This window comes from Carex rostrata, chromosome 27 (genome assembly GCF_964058835.1).
Source record: "Carex rostrata chromosome 27, lpCarRost1.2, whole genome shotgun sequence".
Taxonomy (NCBI): Eukaryota; Viridiplantae; Streptophyta; class Magnoliopsida; order Poales; family Cyperaceae; genus Carex; species Carex rostrata.
The window spans coordinates 687343-699396 of NC_135944.1; the positions used below are offsets into that span (position 1 = coordinate 687343).

Consider the following 12054-nt stretch of genomic DNA (forward strand, 5'->3'; position numbering starts at 1 on the left):
TTGGTTTTTGTTATTTTTCCTTTCTTTTTGAAGACTCAAGCTTCTTGAATTCTTAATTAAATGTTTTGTAACCGTGTTTTAGTTTGAAACCTAAACTTGTGTAATTTCATCCTATCAATATCTAAATAAGAAGCAGATCATTATTTTTATTAATTAAAGTTAAATCATTGCACCATACATCTTATTTCTCAATCACCATAGTCACCATAAATCATTCAACATATGGTTACCATTCGAGTTTCAATTTACCATTCGAGTTTCATATCACCTGACTTTGATTTTTTTTACCCAATTCAGGTCTGACATTCATAGTTATAAAGACTAATCATTCATAGTTATATATATTAGTCATTCAACTTTGACTTTAGTTGAGAGAAAAGTATATAGACTTATTAACAGACAATTGACAACTCCAGTACTTTCATCTAAAATCTTATTTTGATTTGGGCATTTCATCAAACACCTTTAATGCATTTCTCTATTCAATAAAATCAACTCAAAGCTTCATGCTTTTGAAGTGCACCGTATTAAAAATTCCATTTAATAATTAAATGAGATTATTTACCGTAATTGATGAAGGATTTTTGGTGATTCCGTTTGAAGTCTAACTTTCAGAATGAGAATGTGTCACTGTGTTAAACACAAGAATAAATCTAAGAAGATGAAAGGAGAAAGCCAATTTGAAGGAGAGAGCCAATTTCTCATTTCTTTCCATCTTAGCTTCTGGAGAAAAGGCAGGAAATTGATTCTACCTAAAGAAAAATAGGAAATACGTGAAATCAGGAAGAGCAACAGAGCAAGATAATGAAATCAGATTTGAACCGCGGTTTGTCGAGCGATATAATAAAGAGAACCGTCCGGTTAAATCGTTTTTAACCGATCTGATTGCTTACCCGGTATTTTAAAAGAACCGAACCGGATAGGTGGCCGGTTCCGGTTTTTTCCGATCCAACCAACCGGTCCGGTCCGGTTCTGATAACACTGCTCTGTGGATGGGTATTATGGTAATTGCACGTACATGACAGCCCGTGCAATGTCTACTGATGAGATCAACAAGGCTTCTCTTGTAGAGGTCATTAGTCTAATAAAAGTTGAAAAGGAGACACTTTCGTCTAAGTTTGCAGATTGGATGAATGGGGGCACCAACTTTTACCACCACATAAAAGATTGGATGTGCGATTATGGAACAATGATCATGTCAGACTGGAGCAAGATTGGGCTCAATGAGGTCAATTACGGGTGGGGCCCACCAAGTCATGTTATTCCATTGAAGGGCGCTATCGGCATCTTTGGTGCAGCATACTATGTGAATCCGCCTTTGCATAAAACGGAATTAGGCTGATTTTGCGGTATGTCAAGGAGGAACACTCAGCTGTGTTCTGCGATGAGTTGTCAAAGTTTGCATAATTCTGCGGTTCATGTTTAATTTATATGTATGCAATAGAGTGGGCATCTTTTTTCTCATAAACTATACTTAATTCTACAGTCATTACTATCTGTAGCCCATAACTTTTTAATGTTCTTACTTAGATGTGCTTATTTTGTGCCTTGTTATTACACTACTCTTCTAGCTTCTTGTTTGATTAGATATCATAAAGATCCTTTAGATCTTTATCGGGTTTAGCTTGTTTTAGCTCCTGTTTTAGTATTTTGTTCTCAATGATCATCATGCCATTGCTTTTGTATAAACTATTTGTTTTAATATGAAACAGATGGGCACTCCCCACTTTTATCAAAAAAAGAAAAAAAAAATTTCTACAGTCATTAAAAGTTTCTTGTTATTACAAACCGTTTTGGATATGACTGATTTTTTTGTCTAAAAGGATTTAATTTATTAAGTATGTATTTTGTGCCGTTATGGGTGTCATCAATTGCAGCATATAAAGACTGTCTAGTGTATCTTTTTATCAGATAAATAAATTTAGGAAAAATTGTGAAAATGCCACTCCAAAATCTTGAATTTGGGAGAATGTCACTCTAAACTTTGAAATTGAGAAAATGTCACTCTAAAGTTGATTAATTTGTGAAAATACCATTTATACTGTATTAATCTTTGTACTGCCTAAAATACCCTTCATCAAAAAATATGAACCTAGTCTGGACTGTTGGATTTCATCAATTAAACTTGATGAACGGAGCACTACAATATTGATCTTGATTTATCAGATTTAGATCCGATTGAAAGATTAAACCCAATAAAATTCTCTTCTCAACTCCGACTCTTCACCTCCTCCCTGACTCCCTCTCGCGTGCGTCGCCTGCTCTCTCTCTCACGCGCTACACCTGCGCTCTACCCCTCTATCTTCCGATCAGACCTTAGCTTGCGCCCTAGCAGCTCCAATCAGATTCAAAGAAAAGGAGAAAAAGAGTACTACTAGCCCTTTGCCCTCGGGCGGTTCAACTTGACTCCATTGCTGCTCGGTTCCACTGAAAAATGTAGAAAGTTTACTGATTTTGATTATATTAACTGGTTTCAGTTTATTGGTTGATTCCATCATTTGTTTTGCAAACCTCTTCCTTAGTCATACCCGATTAAGCCCTAAGATAATTTACTGATAGTTGATTCCCGTCAGTTCCAGTATTTTATTGACATTCATGCCTCTTTGAAGTCACCATAAAACATATTGCTATGTCTGTTGCATGATATGAGGGTAATATTGCCTCTGTTTGAACAACCCCTAACAGTGCCCAAGGTTGAGACAGCTTCAGAATTTGGTACCAGAGATTATTCAGATATCGACTAATGACGACACATCTCTTATGTAGCTTTGTACAGTTGGTATGTGACACGTGGGTTAATACAGTTGATATGAGAGGTCAGTATCTTCAGAGTAAAGGGATTTTAGTTTGGAAGGTATACCATTAATATAGTTTTTTAGTTACAATTTGAGTGAATGTCTCCTAAACAAACCCAGAATTGTTGGCAATTTAGTAAATTAAATTGTTAATTTTTTATACTTGGACCTTCTTGTTTCCTATAAATGTGGCACTGCTAACTCAAGTATAACAAGGAAGACACGATGTATAGTCCTCTCCTTTTTATGTTTAGGTTTACTGGTACCATCTCTCTAGCGCACTCTAATACTAATGGTGCTTGATTATTATACCGGTACCATCTTTCTAACAGTTTATTGCTTGATTATTATATTGTATTATTTTGTATTACCCAAATGCATGTACACTTGATTTGGAACAAACTGCTCAAGGCTATTGCTGCAAAGAATGACCTAGTAAGAAAAAAGGAGTCATTACTGGTAAAAACAATGTCCTCAAGGCACTTGATTTCATATTTTTGCAACCAACCTATCATTAAGATTGTTTTCTCTTCTTCTCATCAATTTTTTTCATTAGTTTTTTTTTTTTTTATATATTTTCCCTTCTTCTATTGTAGAAATTGTCATTGAAGATGCCACTTCTGCAAAGGCGATGCAAGGCAGATATAACTTTGAGAATTCTAATTTTATTCCATTTTGAAAAATTCTTCATTTACAATGAAGAACTAGATGACATATTTTATGGACTTGTGCCGATTATGTTTATATATTGACATATTTGTGTAAGTTTGAGACTTTTTACTTCATTACATTTTTTTTATTATTTCTATTGAAGAAACAATCCTCTCAAAATTGCTGCAAATTCAAGGAGTTGTGAAGTATCTCCAAGAGCAAAAGTTGAAAGAATGGGTATTTTCTCATAATTGCTGAAAATTTCATTGTAATATGTAAACTTTATTTCTTTAATAAAATTTTGTAATGTAATAAAGTGTGAATTTGATAAGTGTTTATTTGAGCATTTTACTTCTTAATTCATTAAAGTCATGCTTACCATGACTTAATTTTTTTTTTCTGTAATAATGTGCATTTTTTGTGTAGTTGTATGTACATGATAAAGTTCATATCAAATGCTTTATTACTTCTATTAATTACATATAAGTCCGCTAAGTTAAAGTTTGAAAAACAAAAAAAAACACAGCATCTAAATGAAATTTTTTTTCTGCACACACACTTACATAAACAATACATTATTTCAGAAACAATTCAATTCAAGGCAAGAATAATTCTCAAATACATATTACAAAGAATAATTCTCAAATACATATTACAAAGAATAATTCCCAAATTATCCTCTAGAAAAGTATCCCTCCCTAACATAACATCTTAACAAATCAACATATTTATCATCAAAGCATCACTATGAGCAAAAATGCACTAAAAAGCTATTATAAGTCTTGAATTCCCACTTTTGCCCCTGTAAAATCTTCACTGGAATTCCTTCACTTTTCAGCAACTCTAAGAGGACCGGCTTCAGTAGTTGGCCCATGACAGCCCCATCGCTGGTGCTACCATGCGCCCTGACGACCACAAAACAGGCTAACCAAGGACAGATACCAATTCCTGTACTGTATGAGAAGTTCATAACACAAGACTACATGTAATGTACCAGATAGAATCGATGAAATAATCCAAGATCAAGTTGGATTCTTCATTCATATATACACTCAAATTTAGATATTTGAGTTTTTTTTTCTGAATATATTTTATTGATTTTGATCATCATATTAAGCTTCTAACTATTAATTTACCAAAAGAGGCTAACTATTACTGTCAGGTTCAGTATTGTCAGTCAAACCGATAAAAGCCAATGTACACCTCACAACAACAAATTGCAATTTCATCAAATATTAGAAGTGGAGTTCAGTTAAGGCTCAATTGAGTTTAAACATAAAAAATGTGAAAGTCTAATTAAATAACCTGGTTTGTGACAACCAAAACAGCTACAAATTGACGTGCCTGGTCCTTCAACTTTGCGGCAACCCTAAAAAACATCCCTGTTCTACTCTTCAAATCCCCCAAATTATTATCAAATTCGGACCAAAAAATAGCCGCAATTGAATCCACCACCACAAGCCTCACTGACATCTCACCTGGCGACTTCTCGAACAACCTATCGACCTGGTACAAGAGCATCATCAGATGCTTCGACGACTGTGCCGAGGCGATGAAGATGTGATCCAGCGGAGAGATGTGGAGAGGGGAGGGAAGAAGGGAGAGACACCTTAGGAGAGAAGAGGGAAGGAGAGATGAGGAGGGAGAAGGGAGAGGCGCCTGGACTGATCGCCGAGTTTGGCAATATCGCACAAAGGAGATTAGAAGAAGAGGCGTTTTTGAATGGAGGCATGCATCAAAATAAATTAATTGTATAAAGGGTATAATTGGAAATACATAAATATGTATATCAAGATAGTATAAAAATACAGTATAAATGGCATTTTCACATATTAATCAACTTTAGAGTGGCATTTTCTCAATTTCAAAGTTGAGAGTGGCATTCTCCCAAATTCAAGGATTTGGAGTGGCATTTTCACAATTTTCTCATAAATTTATGTGATCTATTTAAAATCTGGGAAACAATGTTTAGAATCTTGCCATATTCCTCTGATCTATTGGGAGCACATGCTGTGGAATCAAAACAGTTAATTAATTTATCGAGTCAGAACTGCCTTTAAAATAGTGGAATCAAACAATAGTGATGTTAAACAAGATTCAAACCATACAACAGTGACAAAATAATGAAGTCAAACAATAGCGAAATCAAACAACAGTGGTAAACTGGTAATAGCAATACACATTTCTTTGCTAGTATCTTGCTTCTGGCTCTGTAAAATGGTGAATAAATTCAGTGAAATTTATATATGACGAACCTCCTTCCTCCATTGCCTTTTTCGCTTTCACAGATAAATCTTTAATCCTCTGTCTTCTTTCATCTGCTTCAATTCCATCCATCAGAGCAGACACCGCCTTCCTGACATCATTGCTCGTCACCATGATATCATTCTCATAAATACGATTCGGCACTTTTACACCGAGACTAACTCCAATTTTGAGAACATTCACCAGCAAATGCTCACACAAAAAATGGTCTCCAAATCGTGGCCATGTGATCATCGGTACTCCCATAGAAATCGCCTCCAGAATCGAGTTCCATCCACTATGATTTATAAAGCCACCAACCGCCGGGTGTGACAAAATAACCATCTGAGGAGCCCATCCGACAATAATAAGACCTCTATCCTTTGTTCTCTCTTCAAACCCTTCACATAGCCATTTTTCAATCTCAGGATTCATTTCTATCTTCTTAATCACCCATATAAACGGTTGGTTTGACGCCTCTAAGCCGCTCCCAAATTCCATAAGTTGCTGAGGGTTTGTGTATGGAATACTACCAAATGTGATCAACAAAACCGATGCGGTATCCCTGCCATTGAGCCAGGTTAGCACTCGATGTGAATGATCAATTGCCTCTTTATCTCCCCGACATACTTTCATTCCAAAATCCTTGTTGTAAAGGCAAAGTGGCCCAATTGTCCAAACCTTTTTCCCTATCACCTTCTCATAATATTCAACAAGCAATTGCTCCAACTCAAGGAAGGTATGTATTACCACCCCATCAGCTGTCGAAAGTTCTTCGAGACACTTCTTATTAATATCCTCAAGCTTTGGGATATTAAGGAATTCTGGTGTCTGAGCTCTGGTGACTTCTAATTTAATAGGAAAATCCGGCACGGTGACATATTCATTCTCATCGGTGACACTATCATACACCTTGTGATGCACAATATTATAAACTGTAGATGCAATGCATATATGGGATTTTCTTTCGGATCAAAGGATGGCATCTAAGAGATAAATGGCGATTTTCAGGCGAATTTGGGCGATCACTAAAGGGAGCTGGGTTACATGGGAGGCAAATTCAAGTTTATCCAAACTGGAGGGGGGTGGACCAAAAAGGTACGAGTACAGTACCGCTCTCATCATCCTTCTACACAAGGGAACCATTTCACTCCAGGTAAGTACCATTTTAACAACGGCTATAGGGGTAATAAATTAACGTCAACTCACAAACATCAACAATTCAACCCCCAAAGGTCTGATTATACCAAACGACATGTACCCTCTAAGGTCTATGAGCAACATGGTACAATCTCAAACCTGGTACCTTACCCACACGCCTATCCAAACTCACAATTTCACTCCAATATTCAACCATACAAAAACCCTTACAACTACTCATCAAGCTCTACTATCCTTACCCTCATAAAACCACTGAACAACACCTCCAGCAATTTACATCTGAACAACCCAAGGCCTATGACAAACCGCAAAAAAAGAAACACTATTAACCATTCCAACAACCACATTACACCTGCTGCCAACCAACCATCACCAACAGCCATGACCCCTCCTGCCAGAACTTATTCGCACCCAGTTACAAACACCCACAACAATAACATCCACTTGATTCAACATCCAAACCGATTCCCAGAACCAATATGGAAGAGTTTCCTTGACTCTAACCCATGGACCTTCGCATCCCCTCCCGTTGAGCCACAACAACTCACACCAGAGCCACTTCCACTCCCCCCGGATCCCACTCACCATCGTTGGAGAGGGAGATGTTATAATTGTTTGAACTTGGTCCATGATCAAAACACATGCACGAAACGCGAACGTGTATGCGCTAAGTGTTGGAACACCGGCCATGAAGCTCGTGCATGCACCTTTGTCCTCAACAGCAAGCCACCACCCTTCGATCCCCTGATGCCAAGAGGGAACTTTGGTGAAGACTTAATGCCGAAAGACAGACCTCAGGTGAACACAGTTTTCATACCTGAGAGGAATCAAATGCAGCAGAATGCGTGCGAAATGCTGGGTGCAGTGGTAATTGATGCAAGATTGAGAGAGAACCACAACATTCACATTCTACAGTCCGTGCTGATGGCGACATGTGCAACGCCATATCCATTCCCAATCACCAAGATGAACGATCAACAATACTTCCTTCTTCTCCCTCCGGGAATTGATCGTGACGCTTTTCTTAGTGCACACGCTACACACCTCAGGGAAACGGGGTATGTGGCGTTCCCTTGGAACCAGGCAGTTAATGGTAAGCCACTGCAACTGCAGTTCAAGGTTTGGGTGGAGCTCAGGGGAATGTCACCTTGCTCATGGACTATTGAGCATCTATTGCATGCGGCAGGCTCATTTGGAATAGTGCTCGAACACGGCCCGATGGCTAGTGTGCCATCACTGGAGAAAATGAGAGCGGTGGTCGCTGTTCCCAACCTTTCCCTTGTTCCGCTTAATACTGCGGTTTGGGTTAGAGGCATCCTCAGAATTGTGCGAGTGGTGGTCCATGCGTGGATAGAGGAACCAATACCACTGTCAACACCTCAAGACTCCACGCCGCCTCCAAGCTTCTTCGACCAGGCACGGGGTAACTTCATTAACCAGGCGGCTGGCTCGTCCACCAACTTGGAAACCTCGGACCAGTTCGTGCTCGATTTCGACACCCTGTTCTCAGTGTGGAGCACCTTAGACTCGGGCAATGAAAAAAATCGAATTGAAGTGATGCTAAACAACTCTCCCCTCTTCAAAGAGCGACTCAACAGACAGGCAACGAGTCTAGTCGGCCTACCGCCGGCGGAAATAGCGGTGGTAGAGAAAGGTTTACCGTTTCAAAATTCACTGGAGAATACCATTCAAAACTCAACTGGAGAGAATTGGGTTCCAGTAGAGTCTCAATCGGCAATTAATGAAGGCTCGAATTTCACCAACCCTATCGCCGATACAGTGCAGAGAGTGGTACAGCGTGAGGGAGTTGATTCGGCGCAACAGGGAAATGAGGGAACAAGGGTGGGACCCGTTGTACCCTATTTCAAGGAATTAGATTCTCTCGGCCTAAAAGAGGCAGGAGAAAAAATATTGGAAGCTATCCAGCGAGGCCCAAATGAAGAAGCCCATTCAGAGAATGAAAATGATACCCCAATTAATTCACCTCATGCTATGTCTAACAGAGGCAGCCCAAGTCCTTTTCACACTAATACAAACTTAGACACTTACAATATGGGCTTATATCCGAAAGAATTAACTGGGGGAGTTGAGCTTCCAAGTACAGTGGATAAAGAGATAGCGGCAAATTTTGCTGCAAATACGGGCCCACACATCAGATGTCTCACACCATATCTCCCCCTCCCACCGACTCCTAATTCCCATCCAGGGCTTTACACGGCAAAAGAAATTGAGATTTATAATCAGAGTCTACAACTGACTATCGGAGTGTCAGGAGATGCACCGCAACCAAACCAGACTACAGAAATTAATGAAGAGAGGCAGAATATAGGTCAAACGGAAAAGTATATGGGTGAAGAAGAAATGGATTATGAGCAACAGCAACAAGAAGAACCAGCCGCTGACTACCAGTCTGACAAAGGGGAAGAGCACACGGACAGTGGGGGTTCGGATGGTGACAGAAGGGCAAAGAAGGTGCTCAAGAGTGATGCACCGACCCCAAGAAGGTCCCCCCGTATTGCTAAAAACCCACCAAGGAAAAATTACTCACCAAAGAAAACTCGTCCGAGAAAGGTCAATGTAGACACGGCCATCCCGTCGGCCTCCAATAGCCCTGCAAAAATAGAAGAAATTAACAAGGCACTACAAGCCGAGTCCATGGCTGCTGCTCCATTGGAGGAAAGCACTATTCAATCCGTCAGACGCTATTGTGGCACTCACTTGACAGGCCAACTTATCCCACTACAGGGAGCAGCTGACAATGAAACTCTAAAAAAGGCATTGGCAGGAGACATTAATTGGGAGGATGAGTCGATTCTCAAGTCCCTCGAGTACGACCCGGAAGAGGATGCTTTCTCAACTGATGAAGACGAAGAGCAGATTATTGCGGCAGCGGTGACACAACTAGAAGAGGAAGAACTGGAGGAGGAACTATACGAAGAGGAGCCGGAAGAGGAAGTAGTGCTGGACGAAGAACCAGAGGAAGAGCCTCTGGAAGATTCTGAGTAATTAGTTTTAATGATTAGCACGCCACAGGAGAATCGTGTTTTTGTTGTTTATCTGGTTTTTAATTTAATTTCTAGTCTTTTGTGTTTCTATTTTATTAAGTTAGGATTAAGAGTCATGGGGTTGACTACTACTCTGTTAGCTGCTGAGTCAGCTAATGAGATAGGTTTTGGTTTTATCATGAGTTATTTAGGTGAGGCGATTCTTGCCTGGTGGATTTTGTGTAAGGTGCTAAATTAATTTATCAATGAATTTAAGCTTTCAAATTAAATTGTTGTGTTGGAATGTTAGAGGTTTGGGGGATATTAATAAGTGTGCCGTAATTAAGGATGTTATTATGGATTCGCAGTGTGATATTTTCTGTTTACAGGAAACTAAATGGAGTGACAATTCTATATTTCGAGTTAGACAATTGTGCACTCAAAGATTTCATTATTATGTGGCATTAGATTCAGGGGGTTCCAAGGGTGGAATTTTGCTTGTGTGGAGCAACACCTATAATAAATTACAAAAACATATTAAAGCATATTCTATTACAACTATTCTTAAGAGAGACAACTTTGAATTCATGTTAACATGAGTGTATGGGCCGCAACAAATCAGGGATAAAATTTCTTTCTTATCTGAGTTGAGATCAATAAGAGCATTAAATAATTTGCCGTGGTTAGTAATTGGAGACTTTAATATTTTAAGAACACTTGGTGATACAACAGGGAACCGTAATGAGCTTAATTCAATCTTACACTTTAACACATTCATATCCGATGCCAACTTATTGGATATACCAATCCAAGGCCGCCAGTACACATGGTCCAGTAGACGTCCTATTCCAACTTTCTCAAGATTGGATAGGATACTGACTTCAGAGGATTGGAATGCCATGGGGGTTACACACTCTCTTACAGACCTTCCGGCATTGGCCTCGGATCATGTTCCGCTTTTCCTTACAATAAAACCGCATGAAAATAATCAGAAGAGAATTTTTAAATTTGAAAACTATTGGCTTAGACACAGTGAAGTTAGACAATTGGTAGCACATGCATGGGAGATGGGGACGTCGGTTACACAGCCGGCTAAGAATTTCCAAAATAAACTTAGAGCGGTGGCGAGAGAGCTATCAAATTGGGCACAAGAAAAATTCAAAAAAAAGGATACGTTCTTGGAGAGATCTAAATGGGTGGTAAGGCAGCTTGATAGGGCGGAAGAAAATAGAACCCTTACGCAGATAGAAAGAGCACTGAGAATTGAATTGCGAGAACACATCTTCGCCTTAGCTCTGATTAAGGAAACAAAATGGAAGCAAAGATCGGGATGCCGATGGTTGCAACTAGGCGATAAAAATACTAAGTACTTCCACGCATCGTCAAATGCTCGTAAGAACAGGAACTACATAGGATCACTGATTCGAGATGACGGTACGGTAATTGATCAGACAGACTTGGAATCGGCCTTACTGATTCACTTCAAAGGAATCATGAGCCAACCTGTTAGGAGTGCGGGTTTTGATCTAACAGGGAGAGTGGGAGGCAGAATGGATGAACAACTGAGATACCTTGATGATGAAATTTCAGAGGCAGAAGCTAGACAAGCCATAATGATGCTACCTAAAAATAAAGCAAGTGGACCGGACGGGTTTCCGGTGGAATTTTACCAATCCTTTTGGGAAATCATTAAAACTGACTACATGAGGTTGCTGACTCAAATCCACACGGGAAGGGCAAACATTAATGGTATTAATAAAGCGGCGATTACTCTCATACCTAAGAAGGATCAGCCGGTGATGATAGGAGACTACAGACCGATTAGTGTGATAAACACCTCTATTAAAATAGTGACGAAGATTATGGCAAATAGGTTACAACCATTGCTTTGTGATCTGATTTCTAATAAGCAGACGGCATTTATAAAGGGGAGGTCAATAATGGAATCATTCTTGGTGGCAAGGGAATTCCTTTCGTCATGTACGAAGAGGAAAATCCCCTCAGTTTTGTTCAAAGTAGATTTCGAGAAGGCATTTGATACAGTGAGCTGGTGTTACTTGACAAATCTATTGATTGAGAAAGGATTCCCACCGAAATGGGTTTCAACGGTTCTATTGTTACTGAACTCTTCTTCATCGACAATAAAGTACAATGGTAAGTACACCGAGGCTATTCAACATGCCAGGGGACTGCAGCAGGGGGATCCGTTGTCCCCGATG

The 12054-nt window shown here is 39.3% G+C and overlaps 1 long non-coding RNA gene and 1 pseudogene across 2 annotated transcripts; one reads left to right on the forward strand and one right to left on the reverse strand.

Annotated features, from left to right (window-relative positions):
* The first annotated feature begins 2203 nt into the window (after positions 1–2203).
* LOC144545149 (uncharacterized) lies at positions 2204–3782 on the forward strand. The gene is made up of 2 exons (XR_013508398.1): positions 2204–3254; positions 3392–3782. It is a non-coding gene; the product is annotated as an uncharacterized LOC144545149 (long non-coding RNA).
* Positions 3783–5636: 1854 nt separating this feature from the next.
* Positions 5637–7234, reverse strand: LOC144544753 (UDP-glycosyltransferase 73C4 pseudogene; annotated as a pseudogene). The gene is made up of 2 exons (XR_013508335.1): positions 7091–7234; positions 5637–6602 (listed from the first exon to the last, which is right to left on the reverse strand). The product of XR_013508335.1 is annotated as a UDP-glycosyltransferase 73C4 pseudogene (transcript).
* Positions 7235–12054: the final 4820 nt, after the last annotated feature.